Below are 16,563 nucleotides of genomic sequence, written 5' to 3'. Positions count from 1 at the left end.
GCCAGCCAGACATCACCAGTGCTCTTTCTTGTAATGCACTTGAAAGCACGTTGCATCCAGGATCTGACAGTGGTACCTGAAAACTCAGCACAGGGAATTCTATTGCTGGACCAACGGAGTGGGTCAGAAATGTCCACAGCTGGCCACAGCATTCTGTGCAGCTGGAAAATTCATCAGTGGAAGGTACTGTGGAAAACCAGTTCAGCTCATTCAGTCATCATGATTCTGGTTGGTTCAGCGTCTCATATTTAAGGCAAAACTCTAACACTGTTATGCTGTGGTCGTCTTTGAGTTCATCTGTGCAATTTGAAATTATCAAGGGAATCGTGAGTCTTACAACTAGAGTAGAAGGATAAAGCTGGGACAGTTTGCACAGAAAGCCCCATCTCAATCTAACGCTCCCCATGCAGGCGAGTGTGAAACATCGTCTGAGATGAGCTCTTCTCTGGGCTCAGCCACGCCTTGCAAGATCCCAAGAGAATCAAAAGGCTTCAAGTGCGAATCAATCGGTATGAACCTCTGTATAAATCCTGCCAACAGGATGTCAGCAGCTGTCTCTATCGTCATACATTTGGGAGGTGTGGCCACCAGGATCTGACAGTAGTTCCCGAGGAGTCGGCACCGTCTATCCTGGCCCCATGCAGTGGGTCAGAAAAACCCACAACCGGCCACACAGCTGAGGTCCTCCCAGAACACCATCCATTGAAGGTCCTGTGGGAAGTCAGTGAAGTTCATTCAATCATCATGATTCTAGTGGGTTCAGTGCCCCGTATTGAAGTCAGAACTCTAACACCGTTATGCTTTAGTCTTCTTTCAGTTCATCTGCGCGCATTTAAATGGAAGTCATTGCTATTCCTACAACTAGAGAAGTGACGATGTATTTACAGTGTAAAGGTAGGTACCCTTTAACGAGAAAGCAACATCTCAATCTAATGCTTACAGCAGATAAACCTCTTCCTGAAACAATGTTGCCGTCCCTGACAAAATTAGTCACTGTGTAGAACACTTTGAAATTAACATAAAACTGGAAGAGACAGTACAGAAAGCTCTCAGACCCTTTGTCCACACTTCTTTTCTGAACCCCTTTTTTCAGCGGTGTAGTTCACAGGTAACAGCAATTACACCAGTATTGCTACATTCCTACCAACTGACGTCAGGAGCCTGCTTTGAGGCTCAGCGTGTTGTACCCTCTTTGGGTTGTGACAAACTCCGAATGCCTCTCACTCCCCAGACGAAGGAGCTGCACGTCCCAAACTCTCCCTGTGCTTCCCCTGCCAATCCCCTTACCCGTCTCCAGATGCCCTGGCAACAATGGTCCTGTTCACTGTCTCTACAGTTTCCTTTTCCAGAACTGTCTATGCCTGGAATCATAGAGCAGGCAGCTTTTTTAGAGGGTCTTATCCCACTCAGCGATATTTATTCACGGCCAGCGTCTGACTTTGAGGTCACCCCGTGGCGGCTACCCTCTCTTCCCAGCCTTTCTTGGCAAGGCCTCATGTTGGCTTCAGTTGAGCTTCTTTTCATCTGCCCAGGCCCTTTTAACACCCACCAGTGTCAGCAAGGCCAGGACCAGGGACAGCAGCAGCCTCCTGCCTTGGGGTCCTGGGACTGCACCCCCTCCCCAGTGAAATTTCCCAGGAATCTGTAGCCACCTCCCAGCTAGTTCTGATAGGAATCTGATAAAGGAGGATGCTCCATGGAAAGAGTCATGGAAACTTCACTCCAACCTTCTGTACTAGAGTGTCATGATTCACTGGAGAGAATGTTCCCAAGAATGTGGAAAGCCTGCCTCCCTTCACCGCCTCTGCCAGCCACGGCTTCTGCGTGGTGGGCACGATGTCCTCTGTAAAATGAGAAAACGGGCTTCTTCAGAGACTGAGCATCAGGCAAGCACGTGGCCCTCTTCCTAGGAGGAAGACACGATAGGTCGTGCATTGCAAGGCTGGAAAAGATTTACTCAGTGTCATGACCAAAAGAAACTTCACCCAATTCCCCGCCTAACCTCGTGGGTGATACAGGTTTCTGCTGCCGTTCAAGGTCCTTTGGAAGAAAACAGGATTCTTGCTTAAGAAAATATAGATGAGAAATGAGGCATATGACGGGTTGCGGAACATGTGGATTATAAACACCACGTGAAATGCTTTCGATTTCATAGAATTCCGTGACCCTGCAATTGAGCTCTTCATATTGTTTTTCCACAAAACAAAAAGATGAGACTCACCATTAGAAAAGAGTCACTTTTTCTCCAGAAACAGGCTTCTCATAAGAAGATTGCCCTGGACGTTTCTCACTCTCTAGAACACAGCGGCCCAGTGGTGCTTGAGAGAAAACCCAGGGTGAGGAATTCAATGCTAAAAGGAGCGACTACAAGACCAAGGGCTGAGGAACCCAGAGGCGGCCGCTCAGTGGACTCACGGGAGAAGGCAGGGCTGGGGCCCCAGGCTGGACCTTGAGAGGCAGAAGATATAGAGGGGGAGAAGGAAGTCCCAAGAGCACCCGGGCGCGGAGAGAACGAGGATGGGGGAGGATGGCTTCCAGGGTTTTAATGTCAGGAGGCTCATTATGTCATCATCCCCAGAGTCCAGCGATTTTCCTGCTCCTTCTGAGTGGGAAAGAGCAGGGCGGACTGTCCTGGCTGCAGTGAGCCCCGCATGGACACCTCTGCCTTTTCTCAAGAGACGGGTTCCTTCCTGATGAATCTCTGAGACAGGAGCTGAGGACTGGGGTCTTCATCAGGTTGTGACAACGCAGACCTTTCCCATCCTGGAAGCTGGCCACAGACAGAGCAGGAATCCCATTTCCGATATTCTGAGCCAGACTGGCGGGGGACATAGTTCAGCAGGGATAGACTCAAGGTGAGGCCTGACACAGAGAGGCGCCCAGGCCTGATCCTTGTGGGGCTGGGCAGAAACCAGTTTCCATCTTCCACGTGCTTCTGGAAGTTTCCTGTCAAGCGTGCTTCTGTAGACGGCACTAGCCAAAGGTGGCCTGGCTCAGAAATGTGTTGAAACTGAAGGTAGTGTGGCCCCCGGCCAGGGAAGCTGCCCGGCAAAAGTGAGGGCACCAGCTCCGGTGCCAGGCGAGCTCAGCAAAGTGCGGGAGGCCGATCCCTGAGCCAGCCTTCCTTGCTCCTCCGTTTCACGGCACAGAGGACATGGGTTTGAGAGTTTCTCCAAAAGGATCTCGGCGTTCTCAGGCCCAACGTCTGAGTCCTCCCCCTCCTGGGGAGCCGCATTCTGGCCACAGCTTTTCAGTGCAAGGGCAGGAACTGTGACCTCGGCATCCCCTCTCCTCACAGCCCTCAGCCCTGGGCAGCCTGTCTTAGGCCCCATGAGGCTCTCATGAACGCAGCCCTGGGCTGGGCTCTAGCTCCAGTGGGCAAAAGTTCCCTCCTCACCCTGTCCCACCTGTTGGACCCTCCCACTGGGCGAGGTGTCTTCCCAGAGTTCCAATCAAGTCAGGGGTGGTGAGGGGGGGCTCCTGCAGACAGAGCTCTCCCTGTTCATGGGCTCCCTCTGCTCTGATCCTGTCTAGACAGAGTCGGTTTCATCCTTCTGAGTGCAAGCGCACCGCCTACACCACGGGGTCCCTCTGGGCCAAGGCACTGTCCTCACTGTTAAGTCCCCACAACTCACAGTGTCTGGCCCTTCTGCAGGTCCTAACCATATGCAATTTTCTTTCAAAAGCCCTCAGAAATCACACACGAATGATTGCATCAGAGCATCCAACAACTCTGCAAGGAAACACGCAGGAAGGGAGTCACGTCTTCCTCATCTGTGTATCTCTAGAACTGCACCATCCAGCATGGGAGTCCCGGCCTGGCGGTGCTGTGTATAACCAGTTCATTCGTGAGGGCAGTTCATCCAAATAGAATGAGACATTCCACTCCCCAGTCACACTGGCCACATTTCCCGCGCCCCACAGACTTGGTGCCACCTGCCACCACATTCAAGAGAGAGCAAGATAATTTGCATCCACACAACGCACCGTTGGGACTCTGCTTGGAGCATGGCACGGGGACTGTGCATTGAACTCATCTAACTACGAAACCCGTGCATCAGAGCTGGAATTTCAGGTGAATGAGAATGGAAATGAGAGCTCTAATGACCTAGTGGAAACGGGGAAGTGGGAAGACGAAGGGGTCCCCTCTCCTGAGGTTTGCATGTGTCAACAGCGTCTTGTTGGAGATTCCAGACTCCACAGAAGCAAAGGAGGGTTGAACAGCCCAAGAGACAGCAGGGCAGTCCTGGGCGGTCCAGGGCGGCTGGAGGAGGAGGATGGATGAGCCTTTCTCTGGAGTCTTTTTCTTCTCACTTTCTTTTCTCTAGAGACTCCATGGTCAACAGAAGACATTACACAAGCAGTGAAGAAGGTGACACTCCGGCTTTGGAACAACCCAAGGGGGGACCCGATAGAAGAGGGTGCCTGCAGCAGTCGGGGTCGGCCTGCAGCTTCAGAGACTAAGCAAATGGGACATGAAATCAGAAAGAGAAAGGAGGTGTGTATGGAAGGCGGCTTTGTCCTTGTCTCTCCTGACCCAGCAGGGAGAGGTTGGATCCTCTGGTCTTTGAGTGTGCAGTGTCTGTGATCATTTTTTCCCTCTGCGGTATTTAAAACAATCTTTCCCAGCAAACCACTTCTTCCCTGCCTTTGCCTCAGCCAATCTTCAAAGCCTTTGGTGATGTGTGCAGCACCTCTTGGGAAATGTACACAGCAGATTTTGTCCCAGGTTTTGGGCAGCGACCAGCAGGGGATGCAAACCGGGTGCCCAACTCTCTCGCAGGCACCACGGGATCCGGGAACCAAACCTCCTCTAGCCAGTGCAGGCGGGGTGAGAAGCCGGCCCTCCCCCTCCTTGCTTTCAGGACCCTGGCCGCTGCTTCCTGGTCTGCCTCACTGTCTGTTCCTGGTGGAAAGGCTGTTTGTTCCCTGGGCTGGACGAGGTAAGGAATCCTCCCCTGGGATCACCGCAAATGTCCTGCATCCTGGAGACGCAACAGGAAACACAGCCCTCAGCACGTTTCAGTCCCCAAGTCTCACCCAAATGCCACATCCTGGGATGAGGAACAAAAGCTGAATTTACTTTGATTTGAGAGGCCCCAGTCCAGCTGCCCCTGGAGACCTTCCCCATTTGAGAGGATGTGTGAAGGGAGCTGGGCTTCCTGCCCATGCTGAGTATCACAGTCTCAGTGACTTCATCCCTGGAATCCTCCAGGCCCGGGACAGAGTCCCTGGCAGCAGGGAAAGGGCTCTCTGCACTCTCACGCCCACTGCCCTGACCAGACAGCACTGCCCTGCTGCCCACACTCCAGCCTCTTCTCTGTCTTCTGCCCTGCCGGGCACCAGGTTCCCACCCCATTCTCCCACCCGCAGCTTGGTGCAAACCCTGACCCGTCCCCTCTCTGTATGTAGCCAGATCCTGCCTGTTATCGAGTCCCTGGCTGCCTCACTTGCAGACTAAGGTTATTTCCACAAGTTACATGACCTCAAACTCATGTTTATCCTCTCATGGGCTCTGGAACTGCCATGAAGATCCAATGTCTCTGAAGGCCCCCAAAGTTATACCAAAAGTAGAAACCTCACTTGGCATAGTGAGTCTGATGTAATCCTCTCCCATAGGACCCCACATAACTGCAGGATGGCGGGAGGGGAGCCCTGGGCTGCTCAGTTCGGTCAACTGATCAATTAATTGGAGGTGGTGGCAGTATGCCCACGGTGACTGCATCAGGGGTTGGAGGACGATAGGAATGGTGGAAGGTGAGGAGGGGACAGGAAATGGGTGTTATCATGGAGAATGAAACAGGCCCTAAAGTGGGGAGGGCAGAGGGAAGTCCATGTGATGCACAGAACGTTACGGAGACGGTGGCCAACTCTCAGAGACACAGGATGGCCCAGGCGACCCTTCCTGGTCACAGTTATGGAATGTGGTGACTGGAAAAGTGTTGGAGATGGGGACCAAGAGGCCTGGGGCTGGGCTCCATCATCCCAGGAGCAGCAGGAACCTGGTTCCCACCTGCACTCTAACTTCCTCCTTTCTTTCCCAAGGCCACCCCGTTGTGCTTCCTGCCGGAGGACATGCAGCCGGGAATGTGGCAAATTGCAAGGAATCTGAGAGTGGAGGCAGCGGCATGCCTGTCATTCAGTTCCTGTCTCATCTTCCTTTCACCCTCCCTTTCCTTTCCATCCCCCTTTTCTTTGTCTGGAGCTTCTCTTTGGAGCCCCGGGCCATTCCCTCTTGCATATTTTAGGACCGTCCTCCTGAAGGACCTGGTCCCACCCAGGCAGCTGAGGTCCTGGGTCTGCACTGGGGATGAAGCCCCAGCCCTCCTTTCACTGCCTTGGCCCTGTCCTGGGTGCTGACCCCAGGCTGCAGCACTGACTCCTGCTGAGCAGCCCCAAGGGCTCCAGGCAGGGAGCTGGGCTGGGGGAGGAAGGAAAGTCTGGGTCTGTCCTGGACACCCCCTCACAGGGCGTTTTCTGCCCTGGGGGCTCTGGACATGCGCAGTTCTTCTCTTCCAGAAGTCAGGACAGTGTTCCATTCTCCCTGCAGGAGAGGACACAGAGGACACAAAGGTGGAAGAAAAGAGAGGGAGTGAGCGTGGAGGGGCCGCACGAAGAGGGGCCGGCAGGACGTGCACACGGCCCAATGCTCCTCGCACTTTCTTACTGCCCTGACCGCTAAATCAGTGCAGTCCATCCCAGAAAACACTGGAGCAGCTTCTCTTAAGGGGAACTCAACAGCCGCAGAGGAGAGAATCCTTTTCAACAATCCACACACCAGATTCCCAAAGGCTACCCAGTTGAACGTCTACATTAATTCGCTTCCGCAAGACATTTAGGGAGACAGACTCATAGGACAGAGCCTCACAAGGAATTCGCTTCCCTGTAACTGATAAACGCTTAAGAGCAGTGAAGGTGAGTTAACCGTGGACGAGGCCTGTGGACAGGCAGCACCCACAGCAGAGAGCAGCAACCAGGCCTCAGTGCCCTGTGGACCTGAGCCGGGGGTCGTCAGGCCATGTCACCTTCCAGGGCCTGAGGGGCTTCTTTCTGGGTCCTGCTCACCCAGACCAGCGAGCCCTCCTCCTCTCTCCCTGTGCCTTCCAGTGACCCTGCGCCCGGGTCTGTGTGGCAGATCCTGTCCCCACACCCAGGCAGGCCCTGATGTGCAGACCCCCCCATGCCCAGAGAAGACCTGCAGCACGACAGGTTTCAGGGAGACGGAGACAGACAGGAGGCTTCCTCGCCTCATTTAGCGGCGGTTAATTTTTCAATATCACAGATATGGGATTGTGTTTAGAAGTTTTTTTTTAACTGTTTATTTTTAATGCAAGTGGCTTTCCTTACAATTAGTCATATTTTATAAATATTTTCTGTATAAAAATAGATAAATCTGTGAAAACAGCTTAAACAGAGAGGCCTTGATGAGCTCCTCTGAGCTCTATGCTTTGTGCTGCGGTCATGTTTCCGACTGTGGAGCCCAGTGCTCCTGAGAAGTTTCTCTCAGCTTCCTGGCCCTGCCCTCAGACTTTCTAATGGAAAGTGCCCAGAGCCTCTGTGGGCTTCCCCAGGCTCTCCCGCTCTACCCCGCCCCTTCCGAGGGTAATTCCCCACTCCTTCTGTGCTAATTAAGTGTAGTCTTGTGCTCTGAACATACGCGGAGTCACTGGTTTCTTTCTGCAAACCTGGCGTTGGGTGTGCTTCTCCTCCCCACACACAGCAGGCTGCCAGGGTGCTGGGGACGTTGTGTATGTTGAACTGGGGGTTGGGGAGACACGTGGCTCTAAAGAAAGAGCAACCAGGCTGTAGCTTCCCATTTGTGCACCACACCATAGGCAGAATAAGCACCCATTTCACAACAAAATAGAGCAGAAAAAGCCTCTTTTGCCACAAAGGCAACTACCGGCACAAGTTAATTTCCTCTAATTTCTACCAAATGTTTAAGGTGGAAACAATGCCAGTCTCCTACATGCTCTTCCAGAGATGAGATGTGGGGACTCATCCAGCTGCCTCATCAGATCAGGAGACACTAGACCCCACCCTAGCAACAGACACTTCAGGGAAGGGGAACGTCAGGCCAAAGGCTCTGGAGAGGATGTGTCCGAATGTGACGGCAATCTTCAGCAGTCTCGATTCTGAGATGCTTGGAAGGAAAGTAAGTGAACTCTCCTGCCGAGGTTTGCATGGGGCTGAGGAGGACAGGACCGCTGGCCGTTTTGCTGCAGCCTGGAGAGTGGTGAGATAGGAGATGCCATCGGGCTCGTGGAATACACATTTGGCAACAGAGTGACGGAGGCCCTGGGTGGTCCTCACAGAGGATCCTGGGGTGGGGTCTTCAGGCTGTAGCGATGAACAGAGCCCTCTAAGAGGAGATGCAGTCTGCCCTGACACGGCAGGGTCTAGGGAGGGAGAAGATTGTGGAGACTGAGTCTTGGTGAAGAGGGACTCGGGCAGGGAGGCGCCTACTGTGTGCTGGAGGAGACACTGCCTCTTTTCAGCCAGGCCTGAGTCTGGGCTGCTGAGACACATGCTCAGATCTCCAGTCCATGAATGAGAGGAAAGCAGGTGCTGGGAGGCTTCACTCACTGAGCCACCGGAGCAGCAGCCCAGGGGCCTCCTCCCAGGTATTCACCTTCACTGGTCATAAGAGTTTGTCAGTTACAGTGAAGCTAATTCTTTGAGAGGTTCTGGTCCCATGGGTGTGGCTGGCTCGGGAATCCTGAGCTCTGAGCCAGTGAGGGGTCAAGCAGGCCACTAGTCATTCAGGGTGGTCGCCGGAGCACCGGAAACCTCACCTTGAGGCGGCTCCTGGTGTGAAGGTGCTGGGGCAGGAGGGGCGTGGTTTGGACCCTGATCCTTCTCTTTGTTTGAGGTCACCTTGGTCAGATTTTCGGTCAAGGATTAAAACAGAAGCAGGAGCCTGGGTCAGGGACCACCCACGAGAGGAGCTCTCCTCAAAGCATTCCTGGAACACGAGGATTTGGGATATGGGTGAGGGAAGACCTGGTTCCGGCGCCCAGGGCGTGATCGAGAGGCCTCTGGGCTTCAGGGATCTCCTTCTCCAGGGACCTAACTACATCCCTGGCTCTGCCACAGCCCTCCTCAGTATTGTGACTCTGGGGAAGTCACTTAGGCTTCTCAGTTTTAGTGTCCTCAGCTGTAAACTGTGGGTCCCAGCCCTGCTCTGCCCACTTCACGGGGCCCCTGTGAGGGTCAGAGGGATGGCGGCAGCTGCTCTCGAGGAGCTGGAAGGCATCTTGCCCATGTAAAGCCTGGAAAGTGACTCATGACTCTGGTGGCATCTCTGCAGGAACCACTGCTGCTTGTCTCTCATTCCCCAGACATTTCGGATCTGAGCATGACTACAGCCCTAATGAAGTGGCAGTTATTTGGATTCTGGCTTCATCTGGGTCTGCCTCTAGGTCGCATCTGAGCTCAGGCCATCAGGCACCTGCCCCTTGCTCTCGGTCAGTGAGCTCAGCTGCCTTCTGAATTGTCTCATTAGAGGAAAGTTCCCAGGATCAGCCCGGTGTTGATATAAAGAGCTCACAGCACCCCAGCACCTGTCCTCCTAAGCCCAGCTATGACTCGGTGGCTCCCCTAGGCAGCTGCTGGGCACGAGTGTCACCTGGGAAAGATGAACACCTGCCCGTGGTCGCCTGCCCGCACCGTCTCCACAGGGGGCGCTACTTTCAATGTATTTTTCCCAAGCTCATGGCTTGTGGCTACAACAAGAAGACATCACGAAAGATTCAAATTTAGAATACACCAGAAAGGTGATCCGGGCTCAACAAAACCTCCTGGCCATTCCCAGAGCATCCCATTCGGCATCTGGCAACAGCATGGAGCCTCGGACGTCACCCTTGCCAGCTCCTCCACTAAGGGCGTCATGGACCTGAAGCCATCAGGAGATTGGGGTCTTTATTGTGGTTTGCGCAGCCGGGCCTGAGTCTTGGTGAGGAAGGACAGGAGCAGGAAGGTGCCCAGTCAGAGCTGGGGCAGCCACTGTTTCTTCTCAGCCAGGCCTCAGTCCAGTCCGCTGGGGCAGCTGCTCTGATCAACAGGCACTGAGATCCTGGCATCTTGCAGGCTTCAGGGGCAGCTGCTCTGATCAACAGGCACTGAGATCCTGGCATCTTGCAGGCTTCAGTCCTCGAGCTGCCCAAGCATCAGCCCAGCAGGCCAAGTTTTCAATCAAAGAATCTGAACTGCCCAGGAGGCCGGTTTGGTCAATTGAAGGTGAATCTGATTTGCATTCCAACGGCTGCGTGGGCAGCTGGTGGGGGACGTCCCGCATTCCGAGTTGGTTCGGAGTCAAGGAGGCTACTGGTCATTCAGGGCAGTCACCCTACCCCACGGGAGTGTCTTCACAGGGCAGCCACAGAGTCACCGTGGGGGCAGACAGACACAAATGTGGACCCCATGCCTTCAGGAGGGCTTCATTTGGGGAACGTCATGGCATTTTGGGTCAGGGATTGAAATGTAAACCCGGGAGTTGAGTCGGGATTTGGGCCCTTCTCTTGGGCCAAGCGCCTCCTCCAGGCATCAGTGTCTCCCTGCAGCAGCTGTGGGGTTGGGGCTTTGGACGAGGAGTGAAGAGGGTCCTTGGTTCAGTGTCCAGGGCGGGATCTAACGGTCTTGATGCAGGTGAGCTCGAGAACTGGCTCTGCTCAAGAGACAAGAGGGAGCCAACAGTGAATGAAGGCATGTCTTGGTGAACAAGTGTCGCCCAAAATGGCTGCTCCACAGAGAACAGGGCTGTCCAGAGGCGTGAAGCACCAGTGGAGGGATGGCTGGCTGAATTTATACCTACTCCTAATTATATGCTAATTAAGGGGTGGGCTATTCATGACTTTCTGGAAAAGGGGCAGGAGTTCCCAAAACGGTGGAAGGTAACATCCAGGGCGTGACCTTAGCACTGGTAACATTTCATAGCCCTCCGGGGAGTGCCTCAAGGGAATGCATTAGAATTCCTAGCCCTAGCTGGTTCCCTTGGCTTCTTCACTACATCTTGTTTTGATCAGCAGGGCCTGTGTGACAGGTGCTTGGAAAGTGAGTCCTGCTCGTCTCCTGCCTGAGCCGTGGCATCCAGCAGTGCCTCTCAGTTTGGATTGGAAATATTCTTATATCTAAAATTGTGCAATACAATGTTTGAATATTTCATTTACCTGTGATTGACTGTGCTTTTTAAAGTTGTTCAATTCATCTTCACAATAAAAGAAAAAGTGATTTTGAAATCAAATGTGTATTTTGGGATATGTAGACTTTGTCAAAGAGAATTTTCAAAAGGGCTTTGACTTCATGGAGAACCAGGTTGCAAATATCCAGGGATTCCAAGATACTACATAAAGCATCTAGCGATAGAAATACTTAAAATACGGATGTGAAATTTCCCCAAGTTGCCAAATATCCCTCTGCAGCTGTGAACAAGATGTGGCTAGTTTTGTCTTTTGGTTTCCCTGAAGACAAATCCAAAGGTAGATAGCACAGAAGGGTGTGTGCGTGTACGTGTGCATATGTGTGTGTGTGTGTGTGTCGGGGTGGAGGAGGGAGGGCAAGGTGCGAGATTCTCATGCACCTCATGGTGTAGCCTCGTGTCATGGATGAAAGCCTGAGCCTCACAACTGCATCACCGCCGCTTTGTGTAGACCCTGCCCTGAGTGACTAAGGACCGTGCAAATCCTGCAGCTGCTGCATTGAGCACAGGTTGCTGACTGAGAAAAATCTCCAGGGCTCTGCTTGTCTTCATAAACGTGCCTTTTCTAGACATCTCACATAAATGGCATCGTGTAATACACCGTCTTGGAGCCCTTCCTTCACTTAGCATAATGTGCGAGATTCCCTCATCACCTAGCGTGCATCTGGAGGGATTGTCTTTTCTCCTTTTGATTGCTGAGTAGTTCTCCACAGCATAGATGCACCACATTTTGTTTACCCATTCACCAGCTGATGGACACTTGAGTTGTTTCTGTTTGTTGGCTATTATGAATAATCGTTCTGAGATTTATGAACAAGTCTTTTGTGAACATATGTTTTTATTTCTTCTGGGAGAATTTCCAGGGGTACAATTGCTAGAGTCAATAAAAAGTTTATGTTCCACTTTGTAAACAGCTGGTGAAATGATTGACATACTTAGTATTATTCCCAACGAGAACGAGGACACACCCAAGACAAGCCGGATCACCTCCTCAGTCCTCATCTAGGAGAGGAGAAGAAAGCAGCGAAAGTGTTCACGTACAGGTTTTGTGAGAAGCCGAGTTTTGGGTTTCCTCGGTAAAATAGCCCAGGGGTGGGAGTGCAGGGTCACAGGGTGCCTGCCTGCCCTGACTGCCACCCCAGCAGAACCTGAGTAGTCCCTGCACTTCTGTTAGCCACACTCTCCTCCGGGGTTCCCAGGGTAAGGGCAAAAGGACAGACAAGCACGGATCCCAAAGCTGTCACCTCCTGCCCCAGCTGCCAGGTCACGAACACTGCTCCCCAGCAGCTCACCCTCTGTGTGCTGGGTCCCCATCCTAGACATGTCCTGACTTTCCAGAGGTTGACATGGGAAAACAGGGGCCACTGCTCTGCCAATAAGTGTGTCTCCCTGGAGCCCAGCACCCTAAACCATCAACAAGAGATGAGAACCTCTAGGCATCCAGGGCTGGGATCCCCAGCATTTGGTCTCCCCTGTTCCTCCCGGGTCATTGGCGTTGGTGCGTCTTCCTCCAGCATCCTTTGCCCCTGGAGGTTGCCAGCAGGTGCCTGCCCGAGCCAGTTCCTTGCAAATGTGTAAGGCATGCCCATTCATCCATCAGAGGTCAAAGATGCACGACCGGGAAAACGCAGGAAACAGCGCATGCTTCACCTATAGCCCAGTTGGCAGCTAGGCGCTCAGAGCCCAGCTCTCTAGTTCAAGGATGAAGGCTCACCCCACTGCTCCTAGGGGAAGCTACCTGAAAAAGCTTTGCCCTTTGCCCCTACCTGCTGCCCTGGGGGTTCAGGGCCAGCTTGGCGGGAATCAGCTACTTAGAGCCTTCTCACCGAGCCCCCCAGTTCTTATGGCTGGTGGGTGTCCCAGCTGTGCCTGCACGGGGACTGACAATACCGTGTGACTTGTACAGACATCTCAAGACCATATTCCATCATTCTGCAGACCCTGTTATCCTTCCTGCAGGTCCTGACTTCCATCTGCAAAAGTCATCACCAGAACAGGTGGAGATGTGTGTTCCCAATTCTGAGATGTCCTGCAGCTCAGCCAGTACACTGAGCAAAGTGACTCCGTGGGTCCCAGGACCAGGAAGCCACCCCTTTGGGACCCACAACATCCCAGTGTGCCCAAGAGTCCCTGCCCAGAGAGGATCCTGTTGAGGGCCCTGAGGGAGAGCAAGAACCGGACACCCGAGCAGGACAGGGACGCAGACAATCAGAGAAGGGTCCCTGCTGGCACTGGGAGTGCACAGACCCCATTTAAGCCCTTTAGGGTCAATGGAGGTCTCTCTTTGTTTCTTCAACTGCATGGCACTCTGCAGAGAAAGCTCCCTGGCTACAAGTGAGAAGTGCGATCCAACAAGACATCCCAGCCCTCCTGGATGGGCTCCTGCCCTAACCGCAATGCTAACTACAGCTCATAAGGAGCCTGGGAGGTTTCCCACTGCTAAAGAGGAGGAGAGGGCGAGTTTTACCCAGCTCCCAGCAGCCCTTGGGTCCTCAAAGCAACTGAATGTGGAGGACCCTCGGTCTCCCGCTGCAGCTTCACAACTTTCTAAGAGGAAGACTCAGAGTGAAAAGCAGTGGATACAATATCAGGGCAGAAACTGACCTCCGGGCAGGCTCCCTCCCACCCCACATTTCTGGGCTCTGTAGACTCAAGATTCCTCTGCTGTCACGCAGGGAAAGGGAGCCTTGCTCCATGCCATCACCACCTCTCCCCTGGGGTTCTGAAAACCTGGAGGAGGAGGAGGAGGAGGAGGAGGAGGAGGAGGAGGAGGAGGAGGAAGAGGCCGAAATCCAGTGCATCAACAGTGCCCTTTGGGGTGAGGCCAAGGTCATCTGGGACAGCAGAGCCTCACACTCTTCCCACACTTCGCTCCTGCCTGCATCAGGGCCTGCTTCTCTGCTGCTGCCCCTCAGCCCCCAGCATGGATGCACAGCAGAAGAAACACAGGTCACAGGACTCCCTGGGCCCAGGGTCCCTCCTGGCATCTGCTGCACTGGCCACCTCTGGGAGGAAACACAGCCCACCAGGCCCCTCCTCAGGGAATCTTCTGGCCTCTTCACACTCCCTGCCCTGAGCCTCATTCACCTGGCCAACCCCTGCTCTGTCCTTTTTGTAGGCTCAGTAAGAGCTGAGCTGTTCCCTAGGCCGTCAAATCCATGCACCCCTGCTCTCTGCTGAGCTACAAGCTGAGAAGGACATGGACAGAAGCATGAGAAGCCCAGGCCCTGCCTCTCTCCTGCTCCTGCAGCTGTGCAGCCCCTCCCCATTCACACGGAAGCCCACACGAGGCCCCTCTGAACGGGGAGGACAGAGGCCCTTCCCATCCCCAGGTCTCGGCCCAGCTGTAGCAGCTGCTAGTTCTGCCTCCTGCCCCACTCTCAGCTCCACCAGAATGCAATCCCATTGCCCCACGTGTGTGCATCCTCCATCGCGTCCGCTCAGAGACCCCCTCCCCCTACTCAGCCTAGTTCCTCTCTCTCCCTTGACCTGCCAATTTCTGCATCTGCAGCTGGTTTCAGCCCCTTGGCCAGCACATCCGCAGGTTGGCTCTCCAGGCAGAGACTGACATTGAGGTCACCCCCATGGACACCAATCCCCTCCCCAGCTCTCCTTGTGGGGCCTCCTCCTAGCTCCATGACGCTAACAGCTTCGTACACACAGGTTTTAAAGCTCCATTCGAACTTTGAAATTTCACATCACGAATAGAAGTTCAGACCCTTCTGTAGTTCATAAGCGTGGCGAGTGGATTTTCACGGGCGCGTGGGACGCGCGCCTTCCCAGAACATTGTTACACATCAGCACGCTACCATCTGAGCATAAACATGGAAATGAACTTTTTACTCTCAAATGTTTACTTTCTGTGTCCACACTATCAGCTCCCCATGATGGGGAAAGTCCCTTTTGTCCTGTAACTGGTTTTTACAAACAGAATATAATCATGTGGAGGGAGTGATTCTGTTTATGAAACACAACAGGCGCCCCAAATTCACGCCCTTGTACACGAAAAATACACGTCTGGATAAGAGCCGTGGGAACCCAGACTGAGGCAGTTGCACATTTGAAAATTCCACAATGACATGTGGCCACGGCCATGCACTGATCCATGTCTGCCCTTCCATTTCAGCTGTCACCTTGAGAGCGGAAGAGTCCACCTCAGCCATTGGCAATTTGAGAGACTTTCACATGGAGTCCTCCGAGATGGGAAATCTGAAATGCTGCGGACAGACAGGTTCCTCTAAGAGGAGAGGGACTCTCCCCCAACCCTATGGGTCTAGGCAGGCATGAGGAGTTTGTAGAAACTGAGACTTGGTGAGGAAGGATGTGAGCAGGAAGGTGCCCGCTCTGTGCAGGGGCAGCCCCTGCCCCTTCTTAGGCAGGCCTGAGTTCACCCTGACCACATTGCTATGGAAAGTATGGTCAGTGAGACAGTGGGGGTCACTCTCTCCACTCATTCATCCACTGAAGCACCTGCCAGATGCCCCCATCCCCAGTTCATTCCATTCATGTTCATCCAGGCTGTGTCAGTGGAAGGGAAGTTCATTCCTGGCCTAGCCATCCTGTGGCTGTTGGTTTGACTATCTTGCCTCCTGAGCCAGCTTAGGAGCCAGGCTGCCCATGGGCACTTGGAGTAGTCAACTGGCCAGGAAGGCTCAGCATGAGGCCGCCCACAGTGTGAAGATGCTGGGGGAGGAGCGCACACCATAGAGCTTGACCTTCACTGAGGCTGGGCTAGGAGGAAACTGTCATATGTTGGGTCAGGGATGAAAACCTAGAGGAGGGAGGCTGTGATACAATTTGAGGTTCTCTGTGATCAGCCACATCTTCCAAGATGTTACAGGTTTGAGACACAGACAAGCTGCCCAGGTAAGTGCCAAAAGCAGGATAGGATCACCCCAGGTAAGGAATGAAGTGAGTCTCTATCTTTCACTTTCCTGAAGCCATGCAAGCTCCCTGTCTGCGTCCAACCTCGGCCAAGAGTCTGGCTTGTTCTGTGGGACATTTAATGAGTGAATACTTTAGCGTGCTGAGAAGGAACCAGTCTACATAAGGCTTTACCTGAACACAATCATTTTGAGCCTTAAAGCATAACAAAGACCCTATTCATGTTTGACCCTCTCAGAACTGGGCACACCAAGACATAGAGAGGTCTATAGAACATGCCGGTACCTAGAGCTCCTCAGTAGGATTTGAACCCAGCAGGGGAGGCTCCAGGCGCTGTGCTCTTGCTCACTAGGATATGCTAGCTCTCTCTATGACCTCATAGAAGAGCACATGTTTGCCCACACATCAGGCTGTTGGGCTCTAAGTGCAACCCAAACTTCAAGCTCTTCCCAGAGCCCAACTCAGGTTCAGGTGCTTCCCGT

The 16,563-nt window shown here is 53.3% G+C and overlaps 1 non-coding gene across 1 annotated transcript; it reads left to right on the top strand.

Moving 5' to 3' along the window:
• Positions 1 to 14,913: 14,913 nt before the first annotated feature.
• LOC144577903 (small nucleolar RNA U13) lies at positions 14,914 to 15,015 on the top strand. The gene has a single exon (XR_013522764.1). It is a non-coding gene; the product is annotated as a small nucleolar RNA U13 (small nucleolar RNA).
• The last annotated feature ends 1,548 nt before the right edge of the window (positions 15,016 to 16,563 follow it).

This window comes from Callithrix jacchus, chromosome 9 (genome assembly GCF_049354715.1).
Source record: "Callithrix jacchus isolate 240 chromosome 9, calJac240_pri, whole genome shotgun sequence".
Taxonomy (NCBI): domain Eukaryota; kingdom Metazoa; phylum Chordata; class Mammalia; order Primates; family Cebidae; genus Callithrix; species Callithrix jacchus.
This window is presented reverse-complemented; position numbering and strand designations above follow the sequence as displayed.